This window comes from Dermacentor variabilis, chromosome 3 (genome assembly GCF_050947875.1).
Source record: "Dermacentor variabilis isolate Ectoservices chromosome 3, ASM5094787v1, whole genome shotgun sequence".
NCBI lineage: Eukaryota > Metazoa > Arthropoda > Arachnida > Ixodida > Ixodidae > Dermacentor > Dermacentor variabilis.
Genome location: NC_134570.1, coordinates 114652601 through 114678493, shown reverse-complemented (window position 1 = coordinate 114678493; position 25893 = coordinate 114652601). Strand labels below are relative to the sequence as shown.

General features: G+C 46.5%; 1 long non-coding RNA gene across 2 annotated transcripts in view; it reads left to right on the top strand.

Annotated features, from left to right (window-relative positions):
* The window catches only part of LOC142574111 (uncharacterized), an 84684-nt gene extending 61857 nt beyond the window's left edge, over positions 1–22827 (top strand). For both annotated transcript variants that reach the window (XR_012826425.1, XR_012826424.1), the window contains 2 exons: positions 18077–18142; positions 22649–22827. This is a non-coding gene — a long non-coding RNA (uncharacterized LOC142574111). The remainder of the gene's footprint in view (positions 1–18076; positions 18143–22648) is intronic.
* Positions 22828–25893: the final 3066 nt, after the last annotated feature.

Below are 25893 nucleotides of genomic sequence, written 5' to 3'. Positions count from 1 at the left end.
TTCAATTCTCAGTCATTCTAGGCTTTATTTATTCACTGGATCAGGCACGTACCCAGGGGGGGGGGGGGCCGGGGGGGCCCGGGCCACCCCCGAAATCAAGTGGCATACCCCCCCTCCCCACCCGCGCCACCACTCCTCACACATTCCTAAAGCGCCGCCAGATCAATGTTGAGACTTCGCAGCTGTTCATCGGTCAGCATTATGCTGCCTTTTTCACTCCTTTTAGATGGCGGTAGTTATCGGCATCTCTTGTAATGTGAAGGACAGTTTTCTCGTAGATTCCGCACCCGCACGATTAACTCGAGATACGTTCAGGTTTCACCATCTATTCAACCGTCACGCGCATAGCTGTTGCTTTTGTTAGTTCAATCTTCTTTGTTTAGGCTGATCCTGGGACCAGGAGAGGGAGGCGGCTGTTACTCAGCTGGTCTGTACTCTCATGGAACGAGTTGCGGCCGGAGAAAACGCCAATTGCGGTTAACTTATCCCTTTGCTTCATTGTTTCCTTGAGTAACGGCTCGCCGCGACGCTGGCAGATGCCTGGAACCATATACACGTAATATGAGTTGGATAAGGTGGGAAATAAAATAATGTGAAAGAGCGCCCATCATGAAGCCCTGCAATAACCCTTAAACCCATAAGCAAGGTGACTGTCGCCCGTTACTTCGTCTGTTTTCCCTAACTGTATAGCACTTTTCGTTCAAAATTGGTAACTGGAAACAAAAATAGCAAGGAGTTAAGAAATTAAGCGATCTACTAAGGGAGAGAGCCAAGGCAACAACCAAACTGCAAGCAAAAGCGAATAATAAAAAAGTGAACTGTTGTTTATGAGAATATTTATGGATTAACATCTTTTTATTTAAAAGGGAAGTAGAGAAAACGCCGCCGGAAGTGGAGAACAATTACTTGTTTTGAATGACGCTTCTACAGTTATCGGTCGAACCGCCTCACGTAGCCACTTCTCTGCTGTGCTTATGTGGGTGTTTTTCTAACCTTTCGCAGTGAGCGCAGTACGTCTAGAATCGCAGAGTCCTGCGCTCTACGCGGATGTATGGGACTGGCGGCCGCACAGCGTTACGCAATTCGCGGAACTGTCAAAACTGATCAACAAGGCGAAAATAACTGATATTCGAAACTATAACATGCGAAAGACTGAAGAAGCCGTAAAAAATGAACGCAGCCTGAAATCAGTAAAAAAGAAACCTGGCATAGGAGAAACCATGATGTATGCACTAAAAGATAAGAAGGATGTAATATCATCAGCAATCTCGAAGATATAGTAAAAGCAGCGGAAAAATTCTAAGCTGACCTGTATACGATACCCAGAGGTGTCACGATAGTTCACTTAGAAACAGTAATGAACAGTATACAGAAACCCTCCTATAACTAGCGATGAGGTCAGAAGAGACCTGCAAGACATGAAACGATGAAGAGCGGGAGGATAACGTGGAATAACAGTCGATTTAATCAAAGATGGAGGAGACATAATGCTTGGAAAATTGGCGGCTCTTTATACGAAGTGTCTATCGACTGCAAGGGTCCCAGAAAACTGGAAGAATGCAGACATTATACTAATCTACAAAAAAAGGAGACGTTAAGGAATTGAACAATTTTGGGACCATTAGCTTGCTCCCAGTATTATATAAAATATTTACCAAAATAATCTCCATTAGAATAAGGTTAACACTGGATTTTGTCAACCAAGGGAACAGGCTGGCTTCAGGAAGAGATACTTTACAATGGATCACATCCATGTCATCAATCAGGTTATCGCGAAATCTGCAGAGTACAATAAGCCTCTCTATGTGGCTTATATAGATTACGAAAAGGCATTTGATTCTGTAGAGATACCAGCAATCGTAGAGGCACTACGTAATCAAGGAGTACAGAACGCTTACGTAAAAAGCTTGGAAAATATTGCTACATGCTTGAGGTATTTGTTTGTTTGAATAAGGCGCGTAGGCGCCATCACTCCAGAAAAGAGGAGGAAGAACAAACTGGGCTCGCGCTGCGAATCTAACCGGTCAGTGCTGCAACCGTTGTTGTAAATATAATCTGTAAATAGTTTCTCGTCTTACTGACTCGTCTTTCGCGTTAGAATATCTACAGAGGTTCTACAGCTACCTTAATTCTACACAAGAAAAGCAGGGAGATACCTATAGAGAAAGGGGTCAGACAGGGAGACACAATTTCTCCAAAGCTATTTTCTGCGTGCTTAGAAGAATTCAAGCTATTAAACTGGGAAGGCTTAGGAGTAAAGATCGACGGCAAATATCTCGGCAACCTCCGGTTTGCCGATGACATTGTTCTATTCAACAACAATGCAAACGGGTTACAACAAATGATTGGAGACCTTAACAGAGAGAGTGTAATAGTGGGGTTGAATATTATTATGCAGAAGATGAAGATCATAATAAATAGCCGGGCAAAGGAACAAGAGATCAGGATGGCCAGTCCGCCACTAGAGACTGTGAAGGAGTACGTTTACCTAGGTCAATTAATCAGAGGGAACCCTAGTCATGAGAAGGAAATTCACAGAAGACTAAAAATAGGTTGGATCGCATACGGCAGACATTGCCAGCTCCTGACTGGAAGCTTACCATTATTATTGAAAAGTAAGGTGTGCAATCAGTGCATTTTTCCAGTTCAATATGTCCAGTGCCAATTCATTTGCGAGTGCATTTCCCAGAGCATTATGCCAGTGCATATGGGGCAGAGATTTGAGAGCAAGTTAAGGACCACGCAAAGAGCGATCGAACGAAGATTGATAGGCATAGCGTTGAGAAAGAGAGTGGTATGGATCAGAGAGCGAACGGGTATAGACGATATTCTAATTGACATCAAGAGGAAAAAATGTAGCTGGGCAGTTCATGTAATGCGCCGGTTAGATAACCGTTGGACCATTAGGGTTACAGAATGGGTACCAAGAGAAGGGAAACGCAATCGAGGACGACAAAACACTAGGTGGAGCGATGAAATTATGAAATTCGCGGGTGCTAGTTGGAATCGGTTGGCGCAAGGAGAGGCCTTCGTCCTGCAGTGGACATAAAACATGATGATGATGATGATGATGATGATGATGGAGGTGGTGAGCCCCCCCCCCCGAAAAAAAATCCTGGGTACGTGCCTGCACTGGAGGGTATTCCGACCCCGTCTGTACTAAGTGCGACCATGCAGTGTTCGCCACTCGTGCACACATTCTCTGGGGATGTGAGGGTAACCCTCCCCCACAATCATTACTGCCAGCTCCCTCCGAGGAGAGTTGGAACCAGCTGCTGATCAGAGCAGACAAGAAAACGCAACTGGCACTCGCCTCGTGGGCCCAAGACGTCGCCCCGACCTGGGAGCCACACTAGGCCTACCTGCCCTAACTTCCTACCCTGCAGTGGCAAATAAAGTTGTTTCTCCCTCTCTCTCTCTTGCAGCTGCTGTTGTCCGCACCACCGCCTCGAGCTCCGCTGTCATCTGAGGCTGCTCGTACTTGTTTTTTAAAACCTTTTCGTTGTCACAGAGATTGCAAGCTGCCACTGACCGTCCATGGCTTCGTCTTCTTCCCTTTCTGAGTCTTTCTCCTCGTTCTCGTCGGCAGCGCTTGTGGTTTCCTCCTGCATCACCTCGTCAGGCGGGAGGAGGTCCTCTTCAGCGTTAGCTGCAGATGTAGCTTGGGTTTTGATGGCTGGGTGATCTGTGTCCATGGTGTCCTGGGCTAGTTCCGGGTCGTTGTCCGTTGGAAGTTGGGCCGTGGCGGCGCTACGCTTTGGCCGAGAGCTGACGGCACGGGGTCCGCGCTCCGCTACGCCGTTAGGCTTAGCGTGGCGGGCCGGCATGCTCGGGCGGTGGTCGTATCCTTAGAAGAAGCTGGGTCCACTTGTCAAAAAACGGTATCAGCGTCTTCCTGGTGTCTTCCTACACAAATCCTGCAAATTCCGTGATGGTCAGATGATTTTGACCGCTGCTAGGTACAATAATTGACGGAGCCGATGCGAACATGTCTAAAACTCCTACACGTCTGCACTCCTCGGCGCCACCTGGCGTTCCCTACTCTGCCAAATTAGGGTGTTAAGTTTACCTATCCTGATTATTCTTTATATGGAGTTTATCTGTCGAAAGCTCTTGGTAGGTGATGGGATCAATAGAATTGATCTGGAAAGTACAAATGTTAGAGTGGTTGCATACACAGATGATATGACTTCCATCCGTTCCTCTGGATTCGAAGTGGGAAAAGTACTTGCTCTTCCAAGCAGCTTTTGTGCAATGCCGGGCGCACGTATAATTTTTTCGAAGTAAAAAGGACATGTTGATGACCATAATCACGCACGCTTGAAAACTTTCTTGGCCTCACGTAGAGAATTGATATAAAGAAGCATATCGGCATAGACCTCAGCAAAACAGCAATACCTTCCACAGGAGCGGAAGCTATTGCATTGAAAAGCCTGAAGGAAAAACACGAGCTTGACACGGACACTTCGTGTCATACTTTAACCGTAGTTTCACCCGCAACAATGTGCTGCTTCTCACTGTGTAGTATGGCGTCCAAGTAGGTCCACGTTACAATGTAGACGAGGTGCGGGTGGTGTATTGAGGGGCGTCACGTGACATGCATTGCTGTGACGCGGAAAGCGTAGAAATATCCAGCACTTGAATGCCAGCCTGTTTGATAGCAGTAGCAGTGCCACCGCCAACACTTGTTGCATAGAGTTTCCCGTCACTAACCTCTGCAGTTGTCAGTTGTGTTGGTTTTGCGCCGTAACAACGTGTGCATCGAAATTTCAACGTTTCGTGACTTTTTACAGCGTAAGCTGTTGTGGGCTTATTGAAGTAGCCCTTTCGGTTGGCGATGGTGTCCGCGCCACCGCCGGTATACGTAACAGCTATCACCGGGAGCGACAAAAAAAATATCACGTTCCTGCGGAATTGAGCCCGGGCCCGCTGCGTGGAGTCAGCTACTCTACCACTGAGCCACGCCAGCGCTGTTAGGATCCCTCGGAAAAATGCACGATAAACGCGTAATTGCGCGCGAGGAGACGCGCGATGTCGCATGCGCGCCGCGTAGCGTCGATGCCTGCACATCGGTGCCTGCGCAGGAACCCAGGATCCACGTTGTCTGGTCTGCGTACCTATGTTAACTCTTCTATTCAGATTATGGCGCCTCCTCGCTAGGCAAGAACCGCTGCTGAAAAGCGAATCGTAGAGCTACGCGCGCGGCTGCTACCACGCAGCAGAGCAGCTAAGCAGAACGCTCTGCATAGAGCAGGATAAGCCGCAGAGCAAGCCGCAGCTTGCCGTCGACGTCGGACCAACAGGTGAACATGTCGTGAAAACGACACGAAGAACCTGCAGCACGTGGTGCCGAAATTGGAACTGATATTGATCCGCTTCTCCAGCTTACGCTGTGACTTTGGTGCGCGTACCACGCAGGGCTGCACCTTTTTTTTAACGTCGAGGTTCTGCCGGTTGAGGCTTGGGAGGAGCGTATGTGATTTCCGGTTCCTTTGTCAGCAAATTGCCCTCTATATGTTGTGGCAGAAACTTCGCCCTATGCGTTTCTTGATTGTTGTAGTGCTTACCTTTTCGGGCGTGACTCCGTGTCATACTCATCATTGAATTATATCCATAATGAAATATCCTTAAAACTAGTTTGGCGGTACCAGTCGTAATAGCCTTTGCTATGAAGCCTTGCTGCTTCGGAGCCTTCTTGCTGTTTGAAAGGTGAAGGGTCATTGCAGTATGGCCCGAAAGAAGGCGCAAGCTTGCATCGTTGCACGTTGACGGATTCTGGTGCACCGCCATGCTGGTGCAGGCCAAACATTGAACTGGCAAGGATGACTGCAAGCCTCTACAAATTCAGCAGAGGCCAACACGTGGGCCTCGCTGAAGCAAGTGAGGCCCAGCTCATTCATCCACTTGAAACTTTGCCGTACGAACAGATCAAATCGTCCGCTTGTATCAGGCAGCCAGTCCTTCAGATCGAGAACAGTGCTTGGTGTTGTCGTCATTAGTCCCAGTCTTGTCACCTATGGTGCATCGCGGGGACGATACGCACTTCAGTATTCGTATCCCAGTTAACGAATGAATTTATTTCGCTCTAACGCGGTCCTTTTCATGTCGCCCACTAAGTCGTCGTGCACGCAGCTGGGAGCGATGCCGATGCCACAATGCGCGTGCATAACTTGGCCAAGAGATTTGGCATATTTATATGAGCGTTGTAGCTAACTTTGATATTGGTTATATTTCTAGTTAACTCAGTGCTGGGTGCAAAATTTCGCTTCAGTCCGTAAAAGTGAATCATAGCCGCTCTGGAGCGCTCATTTATGGAGTTTATTGCGTAAAAACACACGACCTCACACAACCTTAAGCTTGAACTTTAGTCAAATGTAAAATTTTTGTAACCTTCACTACCAATCATAGCACTCCCGACTACTTGCATGCGCAATTTATGGCCAATGTCGCAATTGCACACCTTTTGTAATTCTTCGCACGCATTAGACACATCCTGTCCCTTATTTTTACGAAATATTATCATACTTTCTTGTACGGTTCACAGAGGATATTGTAGAAACGAACTGCAAACCTGGTATCACAGATGAAATCATAAGAAACCGAGGGACATGTAATTATTTACAACGCGTGCATTTAAACAAGAAACACGAAAGTGTTGTCACGAATTGCACAATACATTGCCACTTATTTTACAAAACTTGAAGTAGATGTTTTGATCAGTTGCCTTAGTACTCTAGAAAATATAGCGAAGTTTCAGGTTAGCTCTCTGGAACGCTTGAATAAATGGCATTCGACAAAGACTATAGTGAAGCTACAGCGATAGGGCGTTTGTCGTTCATCACGTAGGATACGCAATCTAGTTCTTTAAAATAGGAACATTTTGTGCCACATAGCTAGACAGAAACTGGTGAGCACCATCTACATGCGTGTATAAAGTAAAAGAATTGCTAGATAAAAAGAGTTCAGTAATTAAATTCAAAGCATCTAATTACCATTGGCACGTCAAACAGTCCGTACACGTCATATATAGGTTAGCCCCCACTGTCTCTGAGGGGAAAATTTCTGCCGTATATGGACCTCTATGGAGGAGGGAAGCTTTTCATATAGCACTTATTAAAGGGACAAAATGGAGGATTTAATAGATTTTGAATTACCAAAATAGACACACACCAGTCAAAATTTGCCTGCTTAGTGCCTTTATGAGCCCCCCCCCCCCCGCCCATTTCCGTAAATTACCGTCTTCTTGAGTTGAGTTATGTACTTTTCTTATAAAACTGTGAAGACAAGCATTTTGACACGTCTACTTATATATCTCTATCGGGCGACCACTTTTCACCGCCTAACAAATGTTATCGCACAGCGCTGTTATCAGACGTTTCTCTAAAGCTATCGATGGTTCTATCCGCTGTCTATTTCTACCAAACCTTGTGTTATCTGATTTCATTGAGCAACGCGAATGGTGCAGAACTTTATGAAAAGCATGCAGGTCCCAGCGATTAGTCTGGAACATTAATATAATATTTGGGGTTTTACGTGCCAAAACCACTTTCTGATTATGAGGCACGCCGTAGTGGAGGACTCCGGAAATTTTGACCACCTCGGGTTCTTTAACGTGCACCTAAATCTAAGCACACGGGTGTTCTCGCATTTCGCCCCCATCAAAATGCGGCCACCATGGCCGGGATTCGATCCCGCGACCTCGTGCTCAGCAGCCCAACACCATAGCCACTGAGCAACCACGGCGGGTATCTGGAACATTCGACGGCTGATGTATGGAAGGCGACGTGCTCGACCCGCAGATCAGATTTTGACGATCGCCGACTGTGTACGCCGTTGTCGCCGTTCTTTAAGTGTAGCCAGTTTTTGTTGGCACAGAGAAAAGTTTGTTCCTTTCTCCTTGAAGTTGACCAAAGTGTCTTCAAGGCGATTATAGGCGTTGATAAAGCAGGAGGCAGGTTGGAGGTTACAAAACATGAAGATACATAGCAACGAAAATATTTACACAGTCAAATGTAGAGTTAGCGAAAGAACACTGATGCAAAAGACACAAGTATACAGCGCCTTGCTCTACTACTTTTTCATAAGTTAGAGCCTAGGACAACTGTCACTACATACGACCAACCGGGTCTCACTGTTCTCAAACTAAGTGCTTACGGCCCAGACTAGCGTTGCATCGTACGGAGTCTTACTGATCTATCAGGCTTAGTGATTACAACCTGGACAGAGGAACAAGCACTTCGTCTCGATTGTTATAGGTGAAAGCAACAAAGAAAAAGACAGTAGGACCGTTAGGCCATCCCACCGAAGCAGTTGTCAATGAGAGTTTAAAGTTTGCTTAAGCCACAACCCAAAAGGAAGACCTTACTCTCACAAGTAAATGCATTCGAAACCAACCCTGTTTTCCTTCTTCCGACAAATTTGTTTCCCTCTCTAATTTCCACGTGCTCAGTGACGGGCTTAGCAGACACGTCAGGCACGCACGATTTAGTGCGCCCATCTCCAACCTTAGCGGCGTTTCTAGCCAGCAGTGGCTCGGCCACTGCTGTCACAGTACCTCGTACCGCAGTCCCCCCACAAGGTTTTTCCGCGTGGAAAAATAATGACCATTGGCGGCATCCGGACTCGGTCTTCTGAAGACGATTTTATCCGAACGCGATCTGCTCATGCGCACCGCGCCTCTATCTACGGCGCGCAGTGCAAGTTGTCACTCGACAACACGCGGGCTCTTCTCAGTGCTCAGAACAAGAAACACGTGGTTGTCGCCCGGCCGCGTAGGGCAGTGGGCCGCTCTCCGTACACGCAAGACGTGATCAACATTGCTAGGCCCCTCTAAACCTCGGCGGCGCTTCCAACCAGCAGGTGACTCGGGAGCCGGCGCCACAACATCCGTCCCACTCAAGCTTTGTCTGCGTGGACCTATTGTGGTCATTGGTTGAATGGTAATCCAGTGCACGTAAGACCGCGTTCTCCAAATCCGTTCTCCTCATCCGCACGCCCCCCCCTCCCCCGCCTTCCAGCGCGCGCCGCGGCTCGTCACTCGACACACGCGGGCGTCCGACCTCTCAAAAACAGAAACGGTTGCTGCCCGGACGCGCTGGGGAAAGGACGCTGTTAAGAACGGCCTGGCTTAGGAGCAAGTTTTGCCAGCCCGTTGCGACAGCGGCGTCAGCTTTCCTGGAACGCCACCGCGAACCTCTAGCCACGGCGTCACTAAGTCGACTGTGTGTGAACGATACGCGCGTCCTCGACTCTCCGTCGCTGGAGCCAAGATGAGTTCGAGGAAGCAGGCTTTGTGCCGGAACACGACACCGCCCACCCGGTCTGCCGCGAGCGGGGGAGTCACCGAGGGAACGTAGTTCGAGGCCCTTCCCACGCGCCGTTCAAGGCACAAGACAATGGGCAACCGGCTGCGCTGCGGGGGTCAGTTCGGGGAATAAAGGCGCCTTTCCTGAAGTAAGCCTCGAGTTCTACGAAGTCCGTCTGACGTCGGTTGAGACCGTGAACCTCGCGCGAAGATGTGTGTGCGTGAGTGTGCGTGTGTAATCTCTCGTGTAGAGAGGTTGTTTACGATGACCGGTCGAACGTTTCCCTCACCTTGGGATCGAGGGAGGACCAAGTGTTTATAAACCGCTGTTGTGCGGCCGCTCAGAGTACTTTCTCTCGCAGTGATGCTAGATTGATGAACTGCAACGTCCTTATGTAGATAGTGGAAATAAACCAATATTCCTCGTTCTCGATGAGAAGCAGTCCTTCCCTTCAACAACGTCTTCAGCGTGGATAAGTTGGACTACAGCTACCTTCTAATTCATGCCCGACTCCAATCTTGACAACTGATTACGAGCGATGGTATTGACACCCCAATCCTAACAACTGGCTGACAGTGATGAGATGGACTTTGCGACGTAGTGCTGTGTCTGCGGTGAGTCCTTGGTTCTTGCTTTGAATGTCTAGGCTTCATATTGTGGTTGTTCTTCTTAGGACCGTAGGGAAGCTATATTGTTGATTGTTAGCTAGGTTGTGGTTTCCTAGGTAGATTTAGCGAGCTGGACCAAGGAAGTAAAGCAGCAATCATGGAGTTAAGGACACTGCTGAGAGATGAGTTGTTGATTGTTGGTGAGGAACTGGGCCTAGATGTACGCAAGGAAATGCTAAAACCGGAATTATTGGAGCTAATTTCCCAACAGGCCAGTGAGAAAGAAATTGAAATGGGGTTGGAACTTCTGAAAAAGAGAGAAGAACGAAAGAGTGAGGAACGCGATAAAGATCGCAAGTAAAGAAAAATGCAACTTGAACTTGAAAGCAAACGTTTGCATTTGTCTCAAGGAAGTAAAGGGGCTCTGGGACGTTCAAGGGAGGCAGAATCATACCGCATGGACAGGCTATTAAAGCCATTTGAGGTCGGGACCGACATTGGCTTGTTCCTCAGCAATTTTGAAAGGACTTGCGAGAAGATGAACTTCGGTCCGAGTACATGGCCACAGCGGCTGCTGTCTATGTTGCCGTGTGAGGCGGCGGAAGTAATCGCCAGACTCAGTGCACAGGATGCATATGATTATGCAGAAGTTAAGGCTAGTCTCCTGAAGAAATACCGCCTTTCAGCCGAAGCTATTCCGCAAAAGTTAAGGAGCACAGGCAAGAAAGATAGCGAGGGGTATCCGGAGTTTGCATACGGCTTAAAGGCCAACCTAGTCGAGTGGCTGAAAAGCGCGGAGGCGTACGACAGCAGAAACATGATCATTGAATGCATGTGTCTAGAGCAGCTTTACAAAAGCATCCCTCAAGCTGTGAAACCGTGGGTGCAAGGCAGAGGGAATGTAAACGCTGTGAAAAGGGCGGCTGAATTAGCCGAAGAGTACACAATGCGTAGAAAGTTGAACGCCGAGGACGGAAATTGGGAAGGTCGAAGTGGACCGCGGAAACCATTTCCGTTCAAGAAGGGTTCGCAGACTAGACGACCGGAGCCTGTAGACGTGGAGGAAAAGCCCTCAGAAAAGAGCGAGGAGAAACTTAACGGGGAAACCACACAAAAGGAGCAGAAAAGAAAATTCAAATCGTTTAGGCCGATACGATGTTATAAATGCCCCAAACTGGGACATATAGCTGTTAACTGCGGGAAGCCTAGCGTAGTTTCTTTCCTACGTAGGTGAAAAAGACGAGAATATGGAACTTTTAAGCCCATATCTTCATGACCTGCACGTTAATGGCAAACCATGCCGGGTGCTAATTTACAGTGCTGCCACGATGGACATTGTCCATCCGTCTTACGTGACGGTAGATGACTTCAGCGAAGAAGTGGCATAGATCAAACAGGTTTTAGAAGAACACAGCGTGTCTGCCCATGGTCAAAGTCAAAATCAGTGGACCATTCGGAGAGCTTGTGACCGAGGCTGCAGTTTCCAAATTTTTGTCACTGCAGTACACTTACATTTTTTCGAATCGTTCAAATCGGTTGCTGCGTGAAAAGGGGCTTAAGCTGGGAGAGAGCGTAATACAGGCATTGACGCGAGGCCAAGCTCGAACAATCACGTCGCTTTCGGCTGAAAATGCACAAGCTGCTCCAGTGGAAGCAGCAAAATAGATAACTTCAATAACCGAATCCGAGCTAGGCTCGAGTGGTGAAAAAACAGTTGAGGAAAGCCTGCCCGCTGACCAGCTCAATGAGAGCGCATCGCCAGGGTGTCAAGGTTTACCCCTGCAGAAAGAGCCCGCTGATGCACTCGCAAGCGAGAAATGGTCATTACTATCACCGGCCTAAAAGAACTTTGATCATCTCTTACGTGTGAATAGAGAGTCACTGGCAGCCGAGCAAAAGAATGATGAGAGCTTAGCTGAATTACATCACAAAGCTAAGCAAGGCATTCCTAGGCGCAACGTGACGATACATGAGAGAGGAGGATTGTTGTATCGGTGGGATTTTAGATCAGTTAGTCGTACCTACTAAGTACAGGTAGGACCTTTTGAGTCTCTGTCATCGAAATGGATGGCCCGGCCACCTAGGCATAAACAAATCAAAAGAAAGATTGCTTATGGAATACTACTGGCCTGGCTGTTTCAAAGACGTAGAAAACTATGTAAGATCATGCGACGCCTGCCAGCGCTCGGGTAAACCAAGAGAGACATAGAAAGCTCCACTAAAAGTAGTGCCCTTAATAACAGAACATTTCAGACGACTTGTGATAGACACGGTAGGGCCTCTACCAAAAGCAAAATCGGGTTACAGGTACTTGTTTACCATGCTGTGTCAGGCTACAAAGTTTCCAGAAGCAATCCCTCTGAAAGAGCTCAGCTCCACCGAAGTAGTAGACGCGCTTTTGACAGTGTTTGCACGAGTTGGGTTTCCAGCTGAAATTCAGGCGAATCAAGGGTCATTATTCACCAGCGCACTGACTTCCACATTCTTGCAAACGTGCGGGGTAAAGGTAATACACAGTTCCGTCCATCACCCTCACTAAAACAGTGTAGAGAGGTGGCATTCAGTGCTTAAGCGAGTTTTGCGTGCGCTCTGTTACGAGCAGAAGGAGGACTGGGAGAACTGTCTGCCGGCAACTTTGCTTGCTTTGCAAACGGTTCCACATGAGGCTACAGGGTTCGCGCCAGCGGAACTAGTGTATGGGAGGACACTCCGTTCTCCACTGAGAATGCTAAGAGAGATGTGGGAAGAACGAGGAGAGAGTCCAACAGTGGTTGAATACGTGCTATATTTGCTGGAACGGCTAAGCGCAACCAAAGAACTAGTGGAAAGGAACATGGGAGTAGCTCAAAAGAAGGCCAAATTTTATTGCAAGAATGCGAGGATTCGTACGTTTAACCCCGGAAATCAGGTAATGATCCTCAACCCTTCAAGAAAGAACAAGCTTGAAGTTCACTGCGACGGGCCCGTTAAAGGGCTGCAAAAGCTTTCAGATACTAACTATGCTCTGAAAATGCCCGGTCGCAGGAAGGAGGTGAGGATATATCACTGCAATTTGATGAAGCCGTATATAGAGCGGAGCGGAGTCATTAACTATACCACCAAAGAGCAGGGTGGCACTCGCACCAAGTTTAAGGAGTATAGGGCGACCTCACACTCTGAAATCGGCCTAGAAGTAGTAGAACATTCGGTAAGCTCGCACGCTCTAGGACCCGAGCAGCTAGATAAGCTAAAAAGGGTGTTAGGGGAATCTCTCTACAGATTAAGCGGTCGGCCAGGAAGAACCGAACTAATAAAGCATGAAATAGAGCTGACATCAACCGAACCCGTAAGATCAAAGCCTTACAGGGTGTCTCCAAGACAGAGAAAAATTATGGAGGCAGAGATACAGCGCATGCTAGAGTTGGGAGTTATTGAGCCCGCTGAGGGTGACTACACGTCACTGCTAATACTGGTAGAAACCCCTAACAAGGACCCGCGTCCGTGTGTTGACTACAGGAAGTTAAATGCCATCACTAGGGATCAGCTGTAGCGGATACCCAACATTGAGGAACGAATTGAAAGAGTTAGCGCTGCTAAATACATTTCAACTATAGATGTCGTGCGGGGCTACTGGCAAGTTCCCCTTTCAGAAAGTGCCAGCCGCTATGCCGCATTCATCTCATCTGTAGGCACTTTTCGCCCTCTCGCACTCAGCTTCGGCTGAAGAACGCGCCGTTTAGCTTCTTTATGTTAATGGATATTGTCCTAAAATACTTGCAGGAGTTCGCCTTGCCATGTCTTGATCATGTAGCAATTTTTTTCGGACTACTGATAGCGACACGTATCGCACCTCAAACAGGTGTTCTCACGGTTGAGAGAAGCCGGCTTAACAATGAAAGCGGAAAAGTGTAGATTTGGTTGTTCACAGGTTACTTATCTGGGCCATATTGTCAGCCAGGGCAGGAGATGGCCGGCCGAACTGAAAATAGTTACGATTGGAGGATTTTCTCAGCCATGCACGAAAACCGACCTCCGTTCATTTTTGCGACTTGTCAACACAAGTCCCAAAAATGAACGAAAATTCCGAATTACTCGCATATGGCAAGTCCATTAACGGACGCCCTCCGAAAGGGAGCACCGAGTAGCTTACACTGGGATAAGGACAAAGTGAACGCTTCCCAAAGTTTGAAAACGCTATTGGTTTCTCGTCCTGTGCTTCGCGCGCCAGACTACACAAAGGAATTCATAGTTCAGTGCGACGCAAGCGACAGAGGTATGGGCGTGGTAATTAGTCAGGTCGGCGACGATAACGAGGAGCATCCTATCCTCTATGCCAGCCGTAAACTAAATGTAAGAGAGCAAGCCTACAGCGCTTCAGAGAAGGAATGCGCTTGTTTAGTTTGGGCCACACAGAAGGTGTCGTGTTACTTCTACGGAGCGAAGTTCATCTTCGAGACCGACCACTGTCCACTGATGTGGCTCAATCAAATATCACACAAAAATGGCCACTTGCTCCGATGTCGTCTCACTCTCCAAGAGTACAACTTCTCCGTTAGATATAAGAAGGGAAAGTTGCATAGCAATGCGGATGGTTTGAGCAGGCTAATTTGAATTCTGCGTTTAAGGGTCCAGTGTAAACTTCAGGGTTGTAATTGTTAATTTTGCTAAGGCAAGAAGATCCCCTCTAATTTAGCAGGATTCCCTCCATGATTGCTGAATTTATCAGCACGAAATTGTTTAAAAAATTGGCATAGCGAAATGCAGCATTTTTAGTTTCTGTACTTATGTTTTCTGTGAAGCCTAGCGGGTCTAAAGTGAGAGCCAAGGTACGTCATCTCGGCGCAGAGCCGTGTTATGGAGTTAATTTTGCAGTTGCCTGTCCTTGTATGTTTTGGGGCGGTGACATCATTACACAAGTGGTAGCTGCAAGCCAAGGCATCACCCCCTGACCACCAGCCGTTCTCTTCCTGCCCAGCGGTTCTCAGCGCTCGACAGTCGAGATTTTCCGCGCCATGGAGGCACTGTTAAGAACGGTCCAGCTGAGGTGCAAGTTTTGCCAGCCAGTTGCGAACGCGGCATCAACTTTCCTGGAACGCCACCGCAAACCTCTAGCCACGGCTTCACTAAGTCGACTGTCTGTGGAGAGCAAAGTGCGCGTGCTCGACTCTCCGTCGCTGGAGCCAAGATAAGTTTACGAAGCAGGCTTTGTGCCGGAACACGACACCGCCTACCCGGTCTGCCGCGAGCGGGAGAGCCCCCGAGGGAACGTAGTCGAGGCCCTTCCCACGCGCCGTTCAAGACGCAAGACAATGGGCAACGCTGCGGGGGTCAGCTCGGGGAATAAAAGGCTCCTTTCCTGAAGTAAGCCCCGAGTTCTACGAAGTCCGTCTGACGTCGGTTGAGGACTGTGAACCTCGCAAAGAAGTGTGTGTGTGAGTGTGTGCGTGTAATCCCTCGCGCAGAGAGGCGACTTGTTTACGATAACTGGCCGAACGTTTCCGTCACCTTGGGATCGAGGGAGGACCGAGTGTTTATAAACCGCTGTTGTGCGGCCACTCAGTGTACTTTCTCTCGCAGTCATGCTAGACTGATGAACTGCAACGTCCTTATGTAGACACTGTAAATAAACCCATATTCCTCGTTCTCGATGAGAAGCAGTCCTTCCATTCAACAACGTCCTCAGCGTGGGTAAGTTGGACGACGGCATGGGCCAGCTACCTTCTAATTCATGCCCCATCCAATCTTTACAACTGATTACGAGCGATGGGATTGAGCCCCCAATCCTCACAACGCCTCCCTATTCATTTAAGACATGGGCAAGTCGCGGCACAGCGAAAGTATATACAAAACAGTCATGCAGCCCTACATCGTCCATTCTGAATGTTCGAGAGATGAACGGCCTAACACGTTCCCCCTAAAGAGTATACTGGGCTAATTTTCGCTCAGTGATACGATAAATCAGTGCCGCGTATACGTAATCAAACTTTCTAACCACACCCTGGCCTAATTATATCAACAACGACAAACCAACCTGCAAAATAACAAAGCAGGACCAGAGGAAAAATATACACAATACATGTCCCCAAAGAATTAAGCACACGATTGCATTTCCATGTTATAAGAGCACTCTAGTGTCTCTGTGTGTTTAATCGGCGCTCACAAAGTCCGCAACATACAGCGCCAGGTGAGCAGGAACATTCACGCCTACCCATCTGGCATGGCACTGTAGTATTACGATGGCTTCCATGAGCTGTTGTGAAGCCTGAACAACGCATCCGCGTTACCATTACTGACATCCTTTCGATGTAGCACTGACACGTGATATCGCTGTAAAGCCAGCGCCCACCTTGTCAATACTGTCCCGTGTGGAGTCGAAGTTGTGAGGGACGACAGCGGATTGTGGTCGGAAACAACGTTTATTATGGCACCAAAAAGCCAGTAATCAAACTTCTTTATGGACAATAGAATAGCAAACGCTTGCATCTCGATTGTCGACCATCGCATCTGAGTCGGCTTGAAGCGGTGGCTTGCCAAGGCATATGCCTTTCCTTTCCCTCGGCTGTTGGGCCAAACAAGCGCCCGGCGCCATAGCTGATGGGTCTGTGAAAAGCCAGTAGGGCTCAGATGGCTCCGGAGTGCTGAGCGCCCCGGCCTCGCACAGGGACTGTTTCAATGTCTCAAATGCCGTCTGAGCTTCCTCTGGCCAGGGTATGCTATTGGGTACCGCTTTCTTTGTTAACCGCGTGAGCGGGTTCGCCACCATTGCATATTGCCTGACGCAATCACTATAGTAGCTACACAGTCCTAGCAGGCTGCGTAGCTCCTTTTTAGTGCATGGTGACACCAGATTCTCAATTGCAGCTATTTTGTCTGGGTGTTCTGGGATTGAGAATCTTGGTGCGCAACCTAATTTCTCGAGCATCGACTGTTGAGCTGTGATTCGAGATTAATGCCCTAGTCGGAACAGATCATTTCCGGAATGATAGAATGACTGAAAGTTTCAATTTGAAAAGGGTGCTCTGGCTAGTGAGGGGACTTATAGGTACTCCGTCCGTGCGTTGCCTGTCAGAGCGAATTAACAATGATGGCATGAACGACAATGCTCTAATACCTCCTTCTCCATGCCAGGCGAGAAAAAATATACCTAACGCGCGCTTTAATTTTCTTTGGCCCTAAGTGCGCTTCGCATAGTGACTCGTGAGCTAAACGCAGCACCTCACTGCGCGTGTGTTTGGGAACGACTAGTTGTCTCACTCGAGTGCCTACTATTGAGTCCCAGTGGTATAAGAGTACATCAGAGACGAACATGCCGGGTTTCTCACTCCGAGCATTTTCCCCACCTTTCTTTAAGGTAGCGTCGGCTAGCTGCACTCTGCGGAACTCTTCTCTCTGGCTTAATGTCTCATCCCTTGCTTCATCAATTAGCTCAACTTCCCAAGAAACACGTTCCTCCTCCAAAGTAACGTTGCAGGCTACTATCCCAGCTTTCTCATTTGATCACTCCATCCACTGGACAGGCCCGGCCGGTGCTACAATGCATGCCAGAGAGCTACTGGCCTTCAACAAATGTTCCCATTCTTCCTTGGTCAACAAACAGTCTGTGCCCTCGTCGACCTCATTAGTCAGCGCGCAAAGTAGGTTAACGTTCTGAGGTTCCGCTGCCATTTGAGGGCTATTTAACTTCACCAGCAACGTTGCTGGCTTTGCCTCGATAGTTTTACCAAATGCAGAGGCCAATGTTATCGTGCATGACGGCTCCAGGATACATTGCGGAAGCAGACTCTCGCGTATGACAGTTATTTCACTCCCAGTGTCTAGAATCGCATCTGTGGATACATCTCCGCAGAAGATAGGGATCAGTTAGTAACATTGACTGCAGGTAAGTCATGCCTTCACATTTGTGTTTCAGGGCCTTTATATTCAGCGTGGGAAAGGTTGAAGAAGGTTTCGGCAAAAAAGAGCGCGAGAAATGTTGTGCGGAGATCTGTTAGGAGTAAGGAATCTCTACGCTACCTGTGACTCTAGCAAGCGGTGGTGTTACTCCCGTGTGTGGTTTCAGGGGATTTAGAACAGAATGAGCCCAAGTCATTCTTATAACAATTTTAACCCTATCATATTAATTTTTACTTTATGTCATAGCTAATAAACTCAAGCACGTAAGAACCATTTATCATTATTTTGCAGCCGCGCACCTATGAAGGTTGCATACAACCTAATGGGACGCCGTTTGCAGACGGAAAAGGCTGCATGGTAAGCATTGCTGTGCATTATGATATTGCGAAAGCTGTATGCGCAGTTCATCACTGTTACGCGCGCTCACCACTGTGCCTACTGTCATTCTTCTCGCCCATCTCGTCTCATCGCTCGGAATACTGCATGCAGCCGGACAATGCCTCGAACTATTCTTGAAATTCGCATTGCTTTCTAGAGCTGTAGAGCGAGGAAAGTCAATCATATATTCAATAATAACCAATAATAAACATCTGAACTATATTACCCATCGTCGCTTGTGCACTTCTTTTTTTCATCGCCATATACGCAGCAAAACCTTATTTTCATCAAAAAAGAAATAATTTTTTGTCATATTACATCGTAAGTATTTGTGTTCATCATGAAATGAACAATTCGCAATGCAATAAAATATGTTATTACTGTTAGCTCATTTAATATCCCTACTTGATTATTCTACAAGTAGGGATAGCAAGATTAAAGCAAAAAGATTAAAGATTAGCAAGTAGCAAGCAAGATTAAAGTGAATCTAGCGCGGACTGAATCTAACATTACCCATTTATCACTGCTAGACAAAAGCTTTCGTGCTTGAGTAACCATGTTTTTACCGAATGCGTGAGGCTCTGTCCCTCTTACATACTTAATCTAGATCCACATAAGACCCACTTAGTACCTGGAACTTTTTTGCAAAAAAGTTTCAGTTATATATTTGGAACCGCGTTCCACTTACACTGTGGATACATACATGCATGGAACAGAGCACCACTTATTTTAGCTTATTAATTATGCGGATCGCCGTTCCACATAAGAGTATATGGAAACCTCTTGCAAATAAAAGGTTTCAGTTACTGGAACGTTCATCCACATAAAATAGTCATGGCTATATCGGGTGCGCCATTCCAGGTACTTTCAGACCTGTTTTTTATATAAAACTACGTTCTAGTAGGCAGTTAGGAAGCTTTCTATCGGTTCCCACTTCTGCAATATTTTTGCTTTCACCTGTGAGTACAAACTGATGTCATATGCCAAACTGGCTCATGCATTGCTGTCAAAAAGAAGCCACTGGTATTATTTTGACAACACAGCCTGGCCGTGTGACCTGCGGTGATACCAAAAAATTGGAAAGTAGAAATGTCAGCAGGGGTGTGGTGCCTGACCGTTCCCAACAGTTGCCTATTAGAGAACAGTTTTATATAAAAGTAGAGTTGAGGTACCTGGACCGGCACAGTGGAAACTTTGGCGTAACCTCCCGGACCCTGTTCTGGCCTTTAACTGCATGCAAAAAAAAGCAAGTTACCTTAATAAAAACACCTATCAAACAAATCATTACACTGCTTTTCAGAATGAGTAAATTTTATTGAATTGCAATATTGCAAACGCCTAGCACATGTCGATCTCAAATTTCATAGACAATGACTAGTCAACAAGGAACAAATACCAAAAGTAAAAGAGACGAGGCTCTAAGTGGCATTCACGCGCATGCCCCTATAATAAAAAAGTGGGTAATAAAAATGGACCGAGACATTAGTGCACCACATGCAAATAAATTTGCACGTCGGCTGTGGAAAAAAGAAACACGAAACAGCGACGATAAAATATGGTCGCTTATGACAGGAAATAAGGTAGCTCAAATGCGCAAGTACCTATCTGCCATTTACCGAGTTTACGCATACCCGTTCGAAAATAATTCAGTACTATAAAAATTACACGAAAAAGGCATAAAACAATCGGCTTACACAGTTGTTACACAGTTGAATTATCACAAAAGACCGATGAAGAATGTGGTGGATGAGTTATTAAAGGGGAAAGACACTGCAATTCATGATAAGCAATGAAACATTTGCACACGAGAACTTGCCGGAAGCATGCGGTAAATATCCCAACATAAACATGAACACTAGAATCAATGCAGTCGGCAGATCACAGATGTACGTATAATAAAAAGCTAGTCATGATCAAAACACATTATAAACCTGGAAAAGCCTCCCACTTGTGGCAGGTTACCTGCCCCAGCATTGTGTAACTTGGGATAATTTATCGCTAACATTATAATGAAAGTAAACAATAAAGGAAAAATCAGACATCCAGCCGTTCGTATCAATTGCTACAAAGGAAACCCATACGGGTTCCTCGAAAGAAAAGCCTCGCGGTTGAAGAAAAATTCGTCCTTGTCCGGGACTCGAACCCGGGATCACCGCCTTTCCGGGGAGCCGCTCTATCATCTGAGCTAACTGCGAGGCTTTTCTTTCGAGGAATCCGTATGGGTTTCCTTTTTAGCAATTGCTACGAAAGGTGGGTGTCTGATTTTCCCGTCATTAAATACTTCTCTACACCTTGCGGGTTGCCGCAGAACTATTGCGTCAAACTCTTGCCTTTGCTTCGAGTTGTTGACAAATTCGACTTCGCCCTGCCTTCTGCTAGCCGCCGGGTTAGCTCATGTGGTAGAGCGGCTGCCCCGGAAAGGCGGTGGTCCCGGGATCGAGTCCCGGACCAGGACAAATTTTTCTTCAACTGCGAAGCTTTTGTTTTGAGGAACCCGTATGGGTTTCCTTTGTAGCAATTGCTGCGAACTGATGGATGTCTGATTTTCCCTTTGATAATTGCTTCTCTCCACCTTTCGGTTTTCCGCAGAACTATTGCGTCATTACCATGAAAGATAGTGTAAATGTTTATAAAATTTTAAGCACCAGACAGCTGGAAGCATGTTACATGCTTTAAACATTTAACAAGGCAAGATCGAAATATAACGGTATGGAATTCTGGAAAACAAGTGCAAAATGTTTAATTCGCGTTCCCATCAATGATGAGTTCTGCTGTAAATTTGTAGCCTAAGTTGGGCAAACAGCATGGGACGCGACACCAATTGACGGAGGCAGACAAAGCGAAGTCTCGTGGACTAGCTGTGTTGAACCATGGTCTTGCCTATTAGTGATACGCAGAACGAAGGAAATCGAGCAGCCACGAGTCTCTGAAAACGTGTGCAACACCATCGCCAACGTGTTTGACTGGTTTAGCAAATACGACGTCCACTTAGCTTCCTCTTCTATGAAAGACCTCAACGAATAAGGTCTATGCGTGAATATGCACCAGCCGTGAGGGTTTCTATTTTATTTGATTTGATTGCTGCCTTTGGAGCAGCTTAGGGTGATCATTAAATCGGGCTGGTGGAGTCTGTGCATATTTATTAGGAAATGAAACAAAGATCAGATGTCGTATGTGAGAACATTTGTTTTAGCGGAAATGTGCTTGCATGTACCGCGTTAGACAAGAAAATGTAGGCTCTTTCATTTGAGAGATGTAGACGCCAGAACATTTTATTATCCTTTAAGGACGAATTACTCTTCTCTTGTGAAACAATGAATGTGCGCTTCGAAAGATTATTGACCGTTAGCGACCTGCCATAAATTCCTATTTTGATTTTACTTCTAGGATATAACATTTTAGGACATTAGAATTGATAGACGTACCATAGTATTCTTGTGCTCAATACAAAGTGGCGTATACAACTCATCTGTGCACTGTAAAAGTCGTAACAGTGACACGTAGACATTCGCATGCCACGTCACTTTGTTTCGTGCATGCTTATTTGCCACCTCACGAAGCTGTAAGAGCTGGACACGATGTGTATACAGTAGGTTAGAAAGTCCAATAACACTCGCTGTAGCTTCGCGTCGTCACCCCGTTTCCTCTTTTTCTTGACTCCTTTACGGCAGTGGATGAGTAGAATGCCAGACACATGCTCCTGGTGCCAGATTTTACGCACAAACATTTCTCACTGGTAAAATACGACTTACTTTACAAGCTCCAATGTTATCTATTTCTTCAGGTAATTACACAGCGAATGCGATGCAGGTTATATTGTTAGCAAAGCCAATAGCAAGGGGGAGGACGGTACTACATGAAACGATGTCCTAACACAAGCAAGCACTGCCAGCTGTGTTAGGACGTCGGTTTGCTTTTTATGCACGCTAGCTTTCATAGCATAAAATATTATTGCGTTCATGGTACATGCGCGATGTTAGGAGATTCGGAATGAGGTAGCGCTTGTGGCGTAATACTTCTCTGTGACACTCCGGTTTAAGGGTGAGCTAAAATTAGGATATAGACATGTATATTCCGTGAATTTTGGTTTATTCTGTGACCGATTCCTTGATTAGCGAACATACGTTTCTAGTAATGTTGCTCAATTTCACGGTATAATACTTGTTAAGGTATCTTTATTTATATTTTTTCCAGGTACGCAGGATTATTTGTGGGCCATATCAGTCCGCTTTAAATTTATTCAAAAATTTTCACATAAAGAGATAAACAACTGCAGGTTATTCTTTCATTGACGTATGCGTCTAGGACGGCTTGTATTGAAGTGATGACAAAACCACACTTTGAAAATTTTGCTCTCCACATAGTTAATGTAACCCTGCTACAGTTTCCTGAGACCTACGGCAACCTATGACAACCCCCATATAAACTTTTGTGTGGGCCTATGACTATGCAATACAGTAAGCACGCAATTTTTTTTTCTTGCAGGACAGAGTTTTTTCAAGTAAACACGGAAAAAATTGTATGGTTGGTAAATGTCGTAATGGGTACTGTACCGAGAAAAGCCTGCAGGAGTGCGAAATCAGTTGACATGGGCCTAACCAATTTTGCAGATAGATGAAATCATTAAATAAAGCAAAAATAATTGCACGATGTCGTGCGAAGTCTGTCAGTCGCCTATTTATTAAAATGTCATTTCACTATGTACATCTAAGGTTCTGTATAAACAGAGTGTAGGCCGAGACAAAAAGCAAGAACTGCAAAAGGGTCTGTAATTCCTAACGGGATCCTTGCACACACTTTGAACATTGTTACTAATTTATACTACGTGCCAAGGAATGCTTCTGTGAACAGCTGAAAGATTTATAACTCCTATGCAGTTAGCAACGCACCTTGGCCCTATAAACATCGGTTACGTTTTCCTATAGCACTTCAATTGTCCTCCACCTAAAAGCAGATCATGATGCCATTGCGCCTTAATACTACTATTGTATAGAGTTGTGAAAACGTCACAAACAAGTTAAACTTCACCAAGGGTCACAAAACGCTTGATGTCGTAACAAAGATCATTATACTATGCGGAATAAAAATTCATGAGCCATTCCACTCTGTGAAGATGGATGAACCGTGAAGCTGTTTAGATAGTGACACAGACGTGGCACAGAATTTTGATTAAAGGTACGGACATATTTGTTGTCCTGATCTGTGGTCACCGTGACGATGTAGGTACCTACATACATTCCCGTACCACCTATGTTCTTAAATGTGTCCGTAACGTAGGACAATGAATAGCTCATAGCCCCTTAAGCAATGACTCATACCCCCGTGAACTCCGCATTCATATCACGAAAGCAGTAAAATTCCACGCTGGAATGATGAGCACAATGTAGCCAGCTGTGGAAGAAAAAGACGGCGACGACGAACGCGTGAGCAATGGTACGAGCCTGTTCGAGCGTTCGCGCCGAGGGGCGCCAGCGAGGCAGCTGTGGGAAAAGACGACGACGACCACGAACGCACTAGCAATGGCAGCAGCGCATTCGCGCGCTTGGCGGTGCTTTACAGGTCGCCGAGCCCACAGAGCTACGTGAGATTGAGCTTTCACCATTAATGCACTGCCACCAGTATCGGCCCATACGATGACAGTTTCTGCGCACAGAAGCTAGGAAACCCCGGATCTTAGCCCATATAAAGTTTCGCTATAAAATAAAGAAAAATGCCACTGCGTTCCAGGCGTCGGCATAAAAATTCAGATTTTTACTTCTGGTATGCGGCGGCTGTCGCATGATCGACATTGTGCTGCACCCCTCTACAACAGTGACATATCGTGGAGTGAAAACGCCGTTGCAGCGTAAATATAAGACAGCTACCAGACATGACAGCGTCTCCGCATATTATCACTTAAAAACCATTTCGACTTGCCAGTACTGCTGCCTGTAGTGCACTCAGATCTTGTATTGGGAAGAGCTAAGAGAAACTCCAATCCATCTCCTCGCGTAGCCCTCCGCTATCTTCATTACGGTGGGAGAAAACAGGTCGGATGCAGCAACGTGAAGACGCACGATACTGCAGATCCTGCAGTGACATCGTCCTATGCCAGTAAATTCCATGTGCTAGTTCCGGTTAATGTGAAGTAAAGAGTGTGGCATGACATGCACAAACGCATAAAGAAATAAAAAAAAAGACGTTTCATACCAAGCAGCCGCCACTCATTTGAGCAGCGCCATTCCGTACGACAGGAAAGCTATGCAGAGGCTTGCACAGGCAGAATAAATTTTGTGCCAGAAGCACCATTCTTTGGGTGTAGCGGAGACCTGCCTTTCATATTCTAAAATGAAAAAAAATATTCGCTTCCTTTTGTTATGACACCAACAATAATTCGAAGCGATTGGTTGTTATACTTGGCAGTTCTCACCTCAAACATCTTCAATTTTTTTTCTGCTGAGGCGTATTTTATTTCAGTGTTTGTCGTAATCTCTACGAGTCGCGCTACAATCGCGCTGCACCACATGATGTCTCTGGCAAGAAATTTTCGGCATGCTTTCCGTTCTATGTTTGCTGTTGTCTCTGAGTTTTCTCCGAGTTCTACCTCGAAGTTTCAAAGCATAATACAATTACAGTACGCATTGGTGTGTTCCAGGGTGCTTTTCGCTCTTTGTATACAAGTTGCCTACACACAGCCTAACTTAACCGGAAGTAGACATGTAGCGAGAAAGTGACATCAGCCTTCATCGTAATTCTTTAATTTGTCTGAGACACGCTTCACTACCCGTTTGCTCTATATGAGCATGAAACTGCGACGTCGGTGCAAAGTTGGTGGCTGTAAAGGTGCCGAGCGTGGTAAAATTGCAATCCTCTAGTTACGACAAGACGATCAACGCTGGCGATCCTGGTTAGGAGAAAGTCTGTGAGTTGAGCGTTTTGTAGGTAAAAACTCATAAGTAGTGGCAAGTATCATCATCATCATCATCATCATCAGCCTGGTTACGCCCACTGCAGGGCAAAGGCCTCTCCCATACTTCTACAACTACCCCGGTCATGTACTAATTGTGGCCATGTTGTCCCTGCAAACTTCTTAATCTCATCCACCCACCTAAGTTTCTGTCGCCCCCTGCTACGCTTCCCTTCCCTTGTAATCCAGTCCGTAACCCTTATGACCATCGGTTATCCTCCCTCCTCCCTCCTGCCCATGCCCCTCCCCCCCACCCCATTTCTTTTTCTTGATTTCAACTACGATGTCATTAACTCGCGTTTGTTCCCTCACCCAATCTGCTCTTTTCTTATCCCTTAACGTTACACCCATCATTCTTCTTTCCATAGCTCGTTGCGCCGTCCTCAATTTAGGCAGAACCCTTTTCGTAATCCTCCAGGTTTCTGCCCCATATGTGAGTACTGGTAAGACATAGCTATTATATACTTTTGTCTTGAGGGATAGTGGCAACCTGCTGTTCATGATTCGAGAATGCCTGCCAAACGCACCCCAGCCCATTCTTATTCTTCTGATTATTTCAGCCTCATCATCCGGTTCCGTGGTCACTACCTGCCCTAAACAGATGTATTCGCTTACCACTTCCAGTGCTTCGCTACCTATCGTGAACTGCTGTTCTCTTCCGAGACTGTTAAACATTACTTTAGTTTTCCGCAGATTAATCTTTAGACCCACCCTTCTGCTTTGCCTCTCCAGGTCAGTGAGCATGCATTGCAATTGGTCCCCTGAGTTACTAAGCAAGGCGATA